At 38.5% G+C, this 13654-nt stretch overlaps 1 long non-coding RNA gene across 1 annotated transcript in view; it reads right to left on the bottom strand.

Moving 5' to 3' along the window:
- The window catches only part of LOC126427394 (uncharacterized), a 46806-nt gene extending 33463 nt beyond the window's left edge, over window positions 1-13343 (bottom strand). Inside the window, exons 1-2 of the long non-coding RNA XR_007576663.1 lie at window positions 13198-13343; window positions 6714-6782 (exon numbers count right to left, since the gene is read on the bottom strand). This is a non-coding gene — a long non-coding RNA (uncharacterized LOC126427394). The remainder of the gene's footprint in view (window positions 1-6713; window positions 6783-13197) is intronic.
- Between the last annotated feature and the right edge of the window lie 311 nt (window positions 13344-13654).

Genomic DNA, 13654 nt, shown 5'->3' with positions numbered 1-13654 from the left:
GGATTGTAAGCATAAAAGGCAGAAAAGAAAACAGTCCAAAAATTCATGTGAACAATTTCTTGTTGTTTATTTTATTTCTCCGAGTGTTATCAAAATTTAGACAATCAATAAATGGCAAAAGTTTAGAATAGTTATAAGGTTACCTTTTTGGCAGATACTTTATGTGTATAAAACAGTTTGTAATTCTAGTTAATCAGAATCTGTTAAAAATAAATTTCTCTCAAGGAGCCTCTCATTAAAAAATTGAATAAATAAAAATTTTTTTAAAATTGGGCCATTTTATATTCAGGGGCGTCTTACACTCAAGTAAATACAGTATGAAGCTGGCAGCGTGCCAGAATGAGTAACACCTTTGCAGCTAATCAAACACTACACTTTGAGATAATAATGTTTTATTAGTCAGCACATTAATAAGACAAGCAACTGATAACACACGTAATATCATAATCCCGCTTGCTACTTTAAGTAACACACATCCATTATCTGCACACACACTGATGCTCGCGCCATGGCAGGTAGCGAGGTACTGACTGCTGGAGCACACCATCTTTCCACCGTCGGTCGTTCGCGACATCGCTGACAGACAGGTGAAGAGTGGTGTACGAGCTGAGGTAGCTACACGTTTTTATTTGTCGTTAATCACTTCCTTAACCTCCTGATGGATCTGTTATTGTGAAAAACGGCAAGTTCCACCACAGTTTGGAGTTGACAAACTGTAGATGAATGAGTTCAAAGGTCAGAGGAGGGAAATGGTGTATGGCCTTGAGTAGGACTGTCCCTAGTAGAGCACTGTGCTGCTCAAAACCACCTTCAGGTTGATGAAAGCTTACAATTTTTTCAAAACTGCTCTAAAATGCTATTCTTGTGGGTGTGTCATCACTGGATTATACGCATCATAAAAATCTTAAAATATGCATGAAAAATGCTTAAAAATGCACAGAAAGTGCAGAAATCTGCAAGATCAAATAATAAAAAAACACAGGAGTTACTGTGTGCATCACATCTCAAAGTCGAACCTGTGCATATCAATTACGAGGAAGAGTGCCAGCCATGCCAAAGATCGGTACATTTAGAATGTTGATATCACTTTCTGAATAATTTCTGGTAGAGGTTAGGAAGGGGGGGGGGGGGGGGGGGGGGAGGCTTTCTGGGATTATTTCTAAAAATTTGCAAAATGAGGACTCATACTGTATTTCAAGAGTTGTTCCTACTTCACTATTGTTGTCGGTAACAAACAGACGCGATGTGAGTTGAGTCACGACAAAACAATCGATACGTACAGGACCAACTTCGAGATATACTGCACGCAGGGGGGTCACACTCAAAAACCCAGTAATATTTTATTTAAAAAACAACACACAATCATGAAATTTTTAACATCATTAACTTTTAATTAATACTATTGGACCAAAGCATCATTTACAATTTATTTTACATTTTTCTACTATTGTAAATACATACAAACAAGTACTGTTCCAAAAGTTTGGTGGTAAGATTGTGTCTTTGATCACTTAAGACATTTTTATAAGTAGAAAAGGACCGTTCTACATCAACTGAGGTGACTGGGCAGTATTTGAATTTGGGTGCTATGTTGGCACTTACCGTTTCTGGTAAAAGTTCACCCATCCCATTAATAAAACTATCAATATGGTACAAGGGTTCAAAGCCTGGGTTATTGTATAAAATGTTTTCAAACTTTTCTATAAGTTTTCTCGGGAATACCTCCGAAAATGAGCAGTTCACTAGAATAATTTCATTCATTAACTGAATAGATTCATTCAATGCCAAACCTTGAGTTTCAAGCTTTTTAATACTTGCAGGCATATGGGAAAAGTAGTGCTAATCACAGCAATGTCTTTTTTAATACCGGAATCATTAATAGCTTCCTTGGATTGGCAAACTGCCAAAGCCTCTGCACTATTAAAGTCATTTACTACCCCTATAATGGCCTTGAAATTATCATTGTAAAATGACACAGCTTCAACCTACGTACCCCAATGAGTTACGACTGGAATAATTCAATGATTATTAAGAATCCACCTCAATTGCAAATAGAAACCAGATGTTGACCTAGGTTTCGGCGCGGATAACCGTGCCTTCTTCGGAACACACTAAAACTACAAACTGTATTAATGCTGGGCGATGCCTATTTACGCAGTTTGTAGTTTTAGTGTGTTCTGAAGAAGGCGTGGTTATCTGCACCAAAACCTAGGCGAACATCCGGTTTCTATTTGCAATCGAGGCGGACTCTTTATAATCATTGCACATTTGGTAGTTTTTCTTTGTAGGTCTTGATGCGAGCAGGAGCCTTTAGAAACACTTTCTCTGTGGGTGAAATCAGTTTACTTACATTCAGCAAGGCGATGTGCTCAGTGAACAAAGCACATCACACGAATCAAATTACGATAAAATACTCTGAGGGCTTTTCCTGCTTTGATCATGTAGGGAGCAGCATCTCAAATAAACACAAACACACTTGCATCTGCAGAAGATTCTGGATATATTTTTCTAATACCCTCAATCACAAATCTAGTGATCGTAGAATGATTTATTTTTTCAAGTTCTTTGCATAACACTAAATAGGAAGAAGAAGGCTCTTCTTTTAAAACACCAACAATTAAATTTGCAAAGTACAGGTCACAACTGTCTACAGTTTCATCAACTGAAATTCAGATCATGTTGCCCTCGAGTTCATTGCGTATTTCTTCCAGAACATTTACGCACATTGTCGGTATGTAACTTTTACACAATGTCGATTCATCTGGTATATTTTGATTTAAGCAATATTTCTGCAGGAAGCCTTAGAGGATAGAATTTATAAGATTGTGAGGAGGAATATTGATTGCAATGAATGCTCTGCACAGATCCATGTTAAACAGACTTTTTTGGTTACCTCTGGACAAGTCCCTGCTACTGCAACTTGCTGTTATCAGAAATTTTTGTCATCACCTTTTCTTCTGCATTCCTGTGATAGGAAGATTTGTCTCGGCATGCTGATCTACTTGAAACTTTTTTTTTTTTTTTTGCACAAAACATTTTTTTTCACAGACTTGAAAACATAAAATAATTCCGTCATACGTAAATGTTCCGGGACGGTCAGCTATCCACGAAACGACCATTCTTTTTTCGGGTGGTATGGCACACGACACGTTATACACTGCACATCATTAACACGTTCAACTGTGTACAAGTAAGCAGAAAGCTAAACTGAAACAGCGGATGTGCGACTAAAAGCTCGCGTAATTTAATTTATTTGTTGCGAACGCATACGGCGGGACAGTGGGGGGGATTAACCGGGGGGCACAGGCACAGGAGCACTGACTCTGTACGCCTCTTCCTGTTCCTATTCTGTAATGATTTCGCCATGCAGTGGGCTTTCGGTTAGCTATTACACGCAGTTTTAGGTGCGGTGAATGTGTGAGACATAAAAACTAGATAGAGCTAGAGACTACCCGTCTCAATTTTTAAAATATTGTAAACAGAGTGAAATATGTATCGTCACCAGTTTTTATTAAAATATGCAATAACTGGTGAAAAGGAGCGAAATATGCAAATGCATATGCAGCATGCAAATGCGTATAATACGGTCCCTAGTCTTCACCAAACATCCCTCGGTTGGGATCGCGCCACAGCTTCAGCATATGGTCTATAGAGACTTGTGCATAATGCTCGAGGATGACATCGTTTTGAAATTTTCTCAACATTTAACTCATAGCAAGTATTAAGTTTGATGTCTGTACTTCCTACAAAAAGTACATAAAAATTCTCTAAGTTGACTACGATCTAGACCTCCGTAGTGCTGTTAATTGTCATTAGAGCCAGGGTTACATTTTTTCTTCATTTAGACAACATTTTCACATTAAAATACATTTGCTACTTGAGTACCAGCAAGAACAATGATTTGCACAGTGGAACTGCCAACAGGGTTGGAGCCTGCAAAACCAGCACAGGTCCCATTCGTGTATTGCCGGTGGGAGCTGTCAACTGACAACTAATTTATATACAATAATATAATGTTGTGAAAAAGTTCGCATATTACAAATATGCACCAACGAGAGGCTAAAATGACAATATAACACTCTTCTCTCCCTGCACGAGAATCGCAAATTGTGTGGGCATACGGGATGTGACTACACGATATATAGAAGTCTGGATCAGTCCCGGGGGAACATTCAGATCGCCGAAGCAGTTAAGGTGAACGCTCGTAACGTGTGGAAAATTTGAGTTCGAGTCTTGGTCCGGCACAAACTTTTGTGTGTAACAAAATGCTGACATCAATGCAGATATGAAATAAGTAGATTTATTTCATAATGTTAATCCACAGCTTTTAGGCATGCGTGTCTGAAGAGCATTATATTGTGACGATGCAGACACTGTATAAACACAGACATTTTATGATATTGCAGTGCCTGTGTTGTTAAAAGTATGATGCAATGTTCCTTTGGACATACATGCATGCCCAAAAGAACAAGCACTGTGCTGACCACAGCCTACATGGAATACACAAAACATATTTGCAGTTGCAAATACGGACAACCATCAGCTGTATAATGGAATGAAAACAACTAAAATTTGTGCCATACTGGAACTCGAACCTAGGTTTCCTGCTTTACACAACCGGTCACCTTAACTGTTTTGGCTATCTGTGCACAACTCTTGGCCAGGCCCAAACTTCTATATGTACCCCACGTACTGGAATTTCTCTCTCTCTCTCTCTCTCTCTCTCTCTCTCTCTCTCTTTTTTGGCAAAATTCGCATCTATTTTTGTTGAGATTCATATTTCTTTTAATGATTAGATGCACCTACCTCAAAGGTTGTCACGTGAGTGAAAATAAGCAAAGCCTTTTTTCTTTGAAACTGACTGCTACAGGAAGGTGCTGATTGGGAACTTTGTGACAGTAATGTTTGATTTTGCAAAAACTTCCAAAATCTTTTTCTTCCAAACTAGCCCATGTTTTCTTCATTTGGCTATATTTAAGAATTTAAAAATGATTGTTCTGTTGAAAAGCCACAGCTTTTTCCTGACAGTGAGCTGAATGCGTCTCTAATTTAAGGTGTTTCTGGACATTATCTCTCTTTTCTGCACAATTCGATGATAACAAAATATACAAACTATTAATTTCTATCTTTTGTGGGCATTCATAGGTGTGCGACCCATGCTTTACAATGCTACAGACAGAACAGACAAGGCAGTTAGCATAGAAGCTGAACTGAACATATCATAATGCTATGTTAATATTAGGAGAAGAATTTTGGCACAGTCGAAAAATGTTACAAATCTTGTTTTGCTATAGCACATAGTGCAGACACTACAGGCTATAGTGACAGATGACCACAAGCATAAACAAACTAGAATTTTGACTGCCAGAGGGAAGAAGAGTGGTGCGCAGAAACAAACCCCGCCTCCCTTTCACATGGTAACAGCCAACAGTATTGTCAAAGGGATCACCCATCTCTTCTAACGTTGTAAGGTTCGTAATCGAAATCCATAACAGATCAGGATTAGTAGCTTCACTTATTTCAAAATCAGAAAACAATAAACAACACATGACACAAAATATTTGGGGGAAAGCTACATTTCAACTGCTCGCTGATGTTAGCGGACTATTGTTAACGACTCAGTGCAGGCCTGATATCTAGCAGTATTCGATACAACCACTGCTCAAAACATACTCCTCCTAATTTGCCACTTTAGAAATGACCACATTAAACCATATTTTGGGCTTTTTTAACAAACAAAAGTACACATTTCTTTGTTATAAAATACAACTGAGTACTACATTGTATTACACAGCACGTATCTTAAATAGACCATTCAACCGCCCACAACTGGCCTGGCATCAGATCATTTAGTGCACTGATGTGTTGTTGCATTTGTACACTTTCATTTTGCAGAAAGGTTCTTATACACATTACCTTTACAAATTGGCCTTCGCCAGAACATGCACAATACCATTAACCAAAAACTGGTTACATTTTCAATATTTTTATGCAGGAATCAAGCTATTTCAAATTATCTCTGATAAAATAGTTCATCTGGATACAATTTACTACAAAATAGCATCTAAAACGTAATTTTGCATTTTGAAGCAGAAACGTAAATTTTTCCAATCCCTATAAAAAAGTGCAAGAGTGCAGGTTGTGACGCACAGATGACGACATATGGAGGTGTTTCTTGTCATGACTCCTCTACGGATAGCCAAAGTGGTTATGGCGACCTAACACATAAACCGGGAGATCCGGGTTTGAGTCCCAGAGATCCGGGTTTGAGTCCCAGTCCAGCACGAATTTTCTGCCATCTGATTTCTCCTGAAACTGCAGCTATTGCTGGTTGTGTCCTTTTTCCAGTAACTGAGCAACGACAGTCTTTTCATCTATTTACACATCTACAGTACTTCACTTGCCTGTCCCTGAACCACATGCACATCATCAAGTCCTCCAGCATTTAACAATAATTTTCTAGTTATGTGAAATCACTGTACACAACTGTATCATTTGCAAAGAGTCCCTTAGAAATATCTACCTAATCTGTGTGTGTATACACAGTACAATTGTGGCTTATTATAATGTGTATTCTCCAGTTTGACTTTCAACTATAGTATATAAGAAATGTTATGTATATGCGTTTTCTACTACTGGTAAATGAAATACAATTAACAGTTATCTCATTACTTCAGTGTGTAACTGACAGTCAGTATTTCATGAATACTTACACCTTCCTCTTCTTTGGGGAATATCTGGACCGGTGAGAGTGTGGCTGCTTCATCCACTTGGTCATTTATCTGCAAGTGGAAAACAAATTAGTCAATGATCTTCATAAAAAAACAACACAAGGAACTTTTATACGAATTTTAAACGAAAAATAACCAAATACAGCCCACTGAACTTGGAAACTGAAAACAGAAATGGAAATATGTGCAAACAATTTCCAATATTTCCAAAACCATCTCAACTACGAAGAACACAGAAAAGTGGTCTTGAAGAGCTCGACAACCAGCCCTAACTCTGAACCGTCCATCACTGAGGAATTACAGTCATTTCAAATCTCAAAAACCACAAGGTCTCAGAGAGACCAAATCGAGCTGAACTTTGAGGAAAAAATGTCACAGACGCTCACCACAACTTTTTTGAAGAAATATGAATACATGAAAAACCCCTGATGAATCGAAGACGGCCCTCGTCCACCCACTCCATAAGAAAGTGTCCCAAGCAGATCACAACTATGGAGGAATCTCCCCCTAGACATAACATACAAGATACTCTCCATAGTCTTAGTAAACAGAGCAAAATCCCAGTTAGACAATTAACTTGAAGTATATGAAATTGGCTTCAGGAAAGGAAGAGCCTGCCCAAAACAAACACTAAACCTCAAAAACTTCATGACATACCAAAAATGAAGAGCAAAATGATATGTTATGACTGTCATTGAGTTTTTAAAATCATGAAACTCAATACACCAGGAATCCCTTATATATACTAAAAGAATTAGCCCTAGATAACAAAAAATTTAAATCCAATCACAGAGACCCTTATCACCACATATTCCAAAGCCAAATTCATGGGAGAACACTAACCCTTTTGAAATAAAAACTGGTATAAGCTAAGGAGATGGAATCCCCCACTGCTAGTTAAGTGCTCCCAAGAAAAACTTGTTGGAGAGACTGGAACACAGAGATAGTGGAATCTGCCTAGGAGCACAAAACAAAAGGCATCAAAGCCAACTATCTAGCCTTTGCAGATGATATAACCCTACTAGCTGAGACCTGGGAAATAGCCAAAGAACAGACCCTTGAACAGAAAAAACAGGTCTCAAGGTCTCAAAACCCTCAAAAAGACCAATGTAACAACAAACATAAAAAACCCACCACAACATTTTAAAGTGGGACAACAAAAAGTAGAGATAATCAAAGAACTCAAGTACATTCCAGAATCCATCAGCTGGAAAGGGCTCGAGAAAAAGGCAATGGAAATTAGAAGTAAAGTTGATCTGGTCTTCTATCTCGCAAAAAACACATACAACAAAAGGTCCCTCTCACAGAATGCAAAAATAAGCATTGTAACAGTGTAGTAGTCAAACCAGAAGCCCTGTATGCAGCTGAAACACCATCACCAACCATGGCCTAGTTGAAAGACTGGAGTAGAAGAAACAAAGGTATTAGAAACGTTTCTTGACCCCAGATTTCACAAAAATTAATCCGCACCAAAAATGAAACCCTTTACCCAACTACCGAAAAACTCTCAGACACAATTAGGACAAAAAGAATTCATTTTTATGGATACATCTTCATTCTGAACCAAAATAGATCAACTGAATAAATTATGACTACTTCTGCAGGAAAAAAATGGATTACTGAAATGGAAAAGGACTTCAGATAACTCCGAATCACAAGAGCTATGTTCAAAAATAAAACGGAGAAAAAGAGAGAGGAGGAAAAGAACACAATGGGAGGGAAGGGAGGGAGGGAGGGAAGGAGAGGGGGGGGGGGGGGGTAAGTTCCAAAATCAAATCCTAACGAACATCCACATCTCTGAAGAAGATAGGAAAGCAAGGTCAAAAGGATGAAACAATACTGAGCTACTAACAGAAAGGCACAAAACATTAAAAAGTGATTAATTTAACATATCGCAAAGTCGGGTGAAACAAAAATAAAAAGAAGATTCTGCCATTATTATAATGTGTGGTTTCTAAATTTCCTTAATATTAAGTGTGTTGTTGTTGATGATGCAGCCTTCAGTCTAAAGGTTGGTTTGATGCAAATCTCCATGCTAGTCCATGCTGAGCAAGCCTCTTCACCTATGCACGATACTGCAACCTACATCCATTAGAACCTGCTAGCAGTAGCCAAACCTTGGTCATTATCTCCAATTATTAACCCCCCCCCCCAGTTACTTTCCCATTACCAAACTGGTGACTGCTCAGTATGAGTATTATTAACCATACCCTTCTTTTAGTGAAACAGAGCCACAAAACTCTTTTTTGGCGAATCTGATTAGTTATTCTATCTACCCACCTGATCTACAGCATCATTCCAGAGCACCACATTTCAAACGTTTCTATTCTCTTCTTGTCCGAATTGTTTATCAACCATGTTTTATTTCAGTACCGGTCTACACACCAGACAAATACCCTCAGAAAGGACTTCCAAACACTTATACTTTTAGTTTGATGTTAACAAATTTCTCTTTTCTCAAAACACTTTTCTTGCTACTAACAGTCTGCATTTTATATTCTCCTTCACTGACCATCATCAGCTTTTTGTTCCACAGATAGAAAAACACATTTCATTTCCTAATCTAACTCCCTCAAGATCACGATTCATCTACCTTCCACTGACCTTGTTTTACCTTCGATGGTGTTCATCTTACAGCCTCTGTTGAAGACATTACACATCCCACACCACACTGCTCTTCCAACTAATTTGTCGATTCTGAAGAAATTACAGTGTCTTCGGCAAACCTCAGTTTTTATCTCTTCTTCCTGAACTTTAATTTCATTTAAGAATTCCTCCTTGGTTACCTTTACTGCATGCTCTACGTACATATTGAAACACATCGAGGATAGGCTACAACCCTGCCTCACTCCATTACCAACCACTCTCTCCCTCTCACGTCGTTCAAATCTTTGTGACTGCCGTCTGATTTCTGTAATAGTTGCAGATACCTGTTTGGTCACTATAATTTATCCCTGTTATCTACAGAATTTCTAAGAGTATATTCCAGTCAGCATTGTCAAAAGCATTCTCCGAATCTGCAAATGCTATAAATCCAGGTTTCCCTTTCTTTAACCAATCTTCTAATATAAATCACAGGGTCATTTTTTCCTCACATACCGCTACATTTCTCCACAACCTGCACTTACCTTCCCTGGGATCGGTTTCTACCAATTTTTCCATTCTTCTGTAAATTATTTGTGACAATATCATGAATTATTAACCAGAACAAATTTTCACTCTGTAGCGTAGTGTATGCCATTATGAAACTTCCTGAGTAAGGCTGTGGCTAAACAATGTCTCTGCAACACCCTTTCTTCCAGAAGTGTTAGTCCCACAGGTTTTGAATGAGAAGTTTGGAAGGTAGGAGATATACTGGCAGAGGTAAAGCTCTGAGAATGGTAAAGATCTCTGGTTTGAGCCCTGGTCCAGCGCACAGTTTTGATCTGCCAGGAAGTTTCATGAGTTATTAAACTGATAGTTTGTCTGTCTCATATATCTTGAACAGCACATGCAATAATTATATAATGGTTGGCGCTCTCAAACATATCAGTAATACTGGGCCAATGTTGTCTCAGGGTATATACGCTGACAAGGAAGGAGGCGGGAGGGGGAGGGGGGGCGATGGATTTTTTCCCAAATTTCCCAGTTAAAAATAAACTTTCCCTGTGTTAAGTGACAATATACTTTTCCTTGGCGCTGCCGAACTGACAAATCCTTTGAATTGTAAAGGTATTGTATACAAGGGTAGAACTTCCCGGTACTTCAGCAAAAAATAACTTGTTTTGGAAAAATATTTGATGCGCAGCATCATGTACAGCACATATTTTCAAATTACAAATGTATAAATACGAATTCCACCAATTAAAGCACGGTATCTTTCGAAGCACCGAAAACGAGATTGCGATGTGCCATTGCCACCAATCATAGCTCAAGTTACAGTACTCCCCAGCCAATGACAGCAGATATTCAGAGCACAGGACTTGTGTTGTAGTCGGCCAATAGCAACATCACTGTTAAGTAGAGCGAATATGCAAACAGGAAAAGTTAATGGTTTAAATTAACATACATTCAGTATAGCTACATGAAAAGATAAGCTATCACCTACAATATACCAGTCATCGAAAGCTTTTTGCCTTTTTTTTTTTAGGATACGATGGATCCTTTGACAAGGACTCCAACTTTTCCATAGAAAAGCCAGTTACATGGAAAATTGCTCAAGATTTCACCTCGAACTGCTTTTGAAGGATAATTTTACTTTTTGCCACCATTATTGCATAATTTGTAATCTATGACAGAAATAAAACAGATATGAAAAACTAAGCTTGTCCTTTTTTAGTGTATTACCTTTCAAGACAAGATATATCAAACACAAATACGCTGATTGGTTGGTTGTTTGGCTGGTTGGTAGGTTAGGGGGAAGGGACCAAACAGCGAGATCAATAGTCCCATCGGATAGGTGAAGGGTGGGGAAGTCGGCCATGCCATTTAATAAGGAACCATCCCAGCATCTGCCTGAAGCGATTTAGGGAAATCATGGGAAACCTAGCCAATGGCCTTGCTGCTGTTGTTAACACCGGTTCCCATCAGGTCACCGAAGTTAAGCCCTTTCGGGATTGGCTAGTACTCGGATGGGTGATCATCTGGTCTGCCAAGCCCTGTGGGCAAGCGAGGTGCACTCAGCCCTTGTGAGGCAAACTGAGGAGCTACTTGATTGAGAAGTAGTGGCTTCCGTCTCGTAAACTGATATACGGCCGGGAGAGCGGTGTGCTGACCACGTGCCCCTCCATATCCGCATCCAGTGACGCCTGTGGGCTGAGGATGGCACGGCGGCCGTTCGGTACCGTTGAGCCTTCCGAGGCCTGTTCGGAGAGTTTTTTTTATGGAAAACCTAAATCAGAATGGCCAGACGCAGGCCTGAACTGTCGTCCTGATGAATGGGAGACCAGTGTGCTAACCACTGTAAGGTGTTACTCAGTCTAATATGCTGGAAATATTTAAATAATGGCATAAATGGCTGGTCTTCTAGATTCAAAATTTTTCTACACGGCTGTCCTTCAAAGTGTTAAGTTTTGAGTGACAGTCAAACGTTCTGTGATTTAAGAAATTAATCACAGATTCTCACATGCGACGTAAGTCATCTTGCATAATAGGAAATTTACTTCGTAAATAATGCTTCTCAAACCACCATCCTCAATATTTTCCCATGACCTGTTATAAAAGTAAACTTTTGTGACATCATACTCATTGAAAGCAGTTTGTTGTTACAAAATATAACACAGTTTTCATGCTAAAGCCTTCAACACATTTTGCTGTTGGCAGACACTTGTGTGTGCACTTTGTTTTGTAGTAAATGGCGCACTTTCTTTGCAACTAAAATTTCATTTTGGTGTTATTCTCTCATTTATATTTTCTTTATGCAATATTATCCTGCTGTAGTGGGCCAAAGTAAAATTTTTGTTACGAATATCAGTTCTTACTCGTCAAAATTACAAAAATTTAACTGGAAACTAAAACAATGAAAAATTATCAGAAATCTTAAAGATTCCTGTGTTCTCCCAAGATTTCCCAGTAGCCTGGGGTATATACACCCTGTGTCTATCCAGCAGCCTTGTTTCAACTTCAGTCTTTCACTGTAGCAGACATGATATGAAACTGCATCCATACAGCTTCTCTGTGATAGCTATAAGGAACAGAAGTAATATTTATTCCTTGAGAAAAACTTTCAATACCCAATATTGCATAAATTAGTCTTTATTGTGGACAACCGGTTTTGACAGTTCTAACTGTCATCCTCTGGTCTTCAAAAAAATTTTGTTATGAAACATGTTCCACTGTGAGCTTGTACCTTATGCCACACTGTCATTGCACTGCTTAAAATGCAGGACATTATACATAATTTAGTCAAAAATAAAACCATTTACAGTTAAAAAGCACCTCGTGCACACGAGCACGTTTGCATAAGCAGTGCTCGCGGAGGCTTGTTAATTCTTGAAGCACATGATATACAGCAAAGTGCACATCTGTTTATGTTTGCAGAAATGTTCCACACATTGTGGATCCAAACCTCAGCCGAAGTATATGGTGCAACTACAGTTTAATGTATACTGTACATTTTAAGACTTAACGAGCCTCTGCGAGTGCTATGTATGTGAACATGCTCGTGTGCACAAGCTGCTTTTTTAACTGTAAATGGTTTTGTTTTTGAAAAACCTATGTATAATGTGCTGGGTTTTATCCATAAGCTACAAATTCACAACGGCACATGTTTCATCACAGAAATTTCTTAAGACCAGAAAACGACAGCTCCAACTGTTGAAACCGACTGTCAACAATACAGACTAACTTCTGTGATCTTTGTTAATGAAAGCTTTTTCCCCCTCACAAAACACAGACTGTGTCATCCAAGTTCTCAACATGACAGAATTCAGTCAATATTCACATAACTGCAGTGCGTACTCGTCAGTCAATGTTTCAGAATACTTACAAACTGCACTTCTTTGACAAATGTCGAGACTGATGGAAGTGGTACAACTTCATCTCATTGGCCAGGTGTCTGAAAGCGGAAAAAAAGGTCACTCAATTATATGTCCTCTTTTCTTTATTTCCTCTTTTTTTACCTTTAAATTAGTTTTATTCACACAGCCATCTTACAAATGGTTTTGTTGTTTTTTTTCCCCTTTCTGTAAAAAAAAAAATCAACATTACACAATATTATAAGGGCATTTAGATATGAAGTTACAAATTCTCTTACACAGTGTTCAATGGGTACAGTGGATAAGAATGACTGTTGTTATTGTCAAAAGTATGATCATATGGTGTATAAAGTGAAACTTGAGACTGGATTGAGGACTTTTTGGTAGGGAGAACATAGCGTGTGATCTCGGGTGGAGAGTCATCATGAGATGTAAAGTAACTTCGGGTATGCCCCAGGGAAGTTTGTA

This window comes from Schistocerca serialis, chromosome 11 (assembly GCF_023864345.2).
Source record: "Schistocerca serialis cubense isolate TAMUIC-IGC-003099 chromosome 11, iqSchSeri2.2, whole genome shotgun sequence".
NCBI lineage: Eukaryota > Metazoa > Arthropoda > Insecta > Orthoptera > Acrididae > Schistocerca > Schistocerca serialis.
The sequence above is the reverse complement of the archived record's forward strand: the minus strand, read 5'-3'. Positions and strand labels throughout refer to the sequence as shown.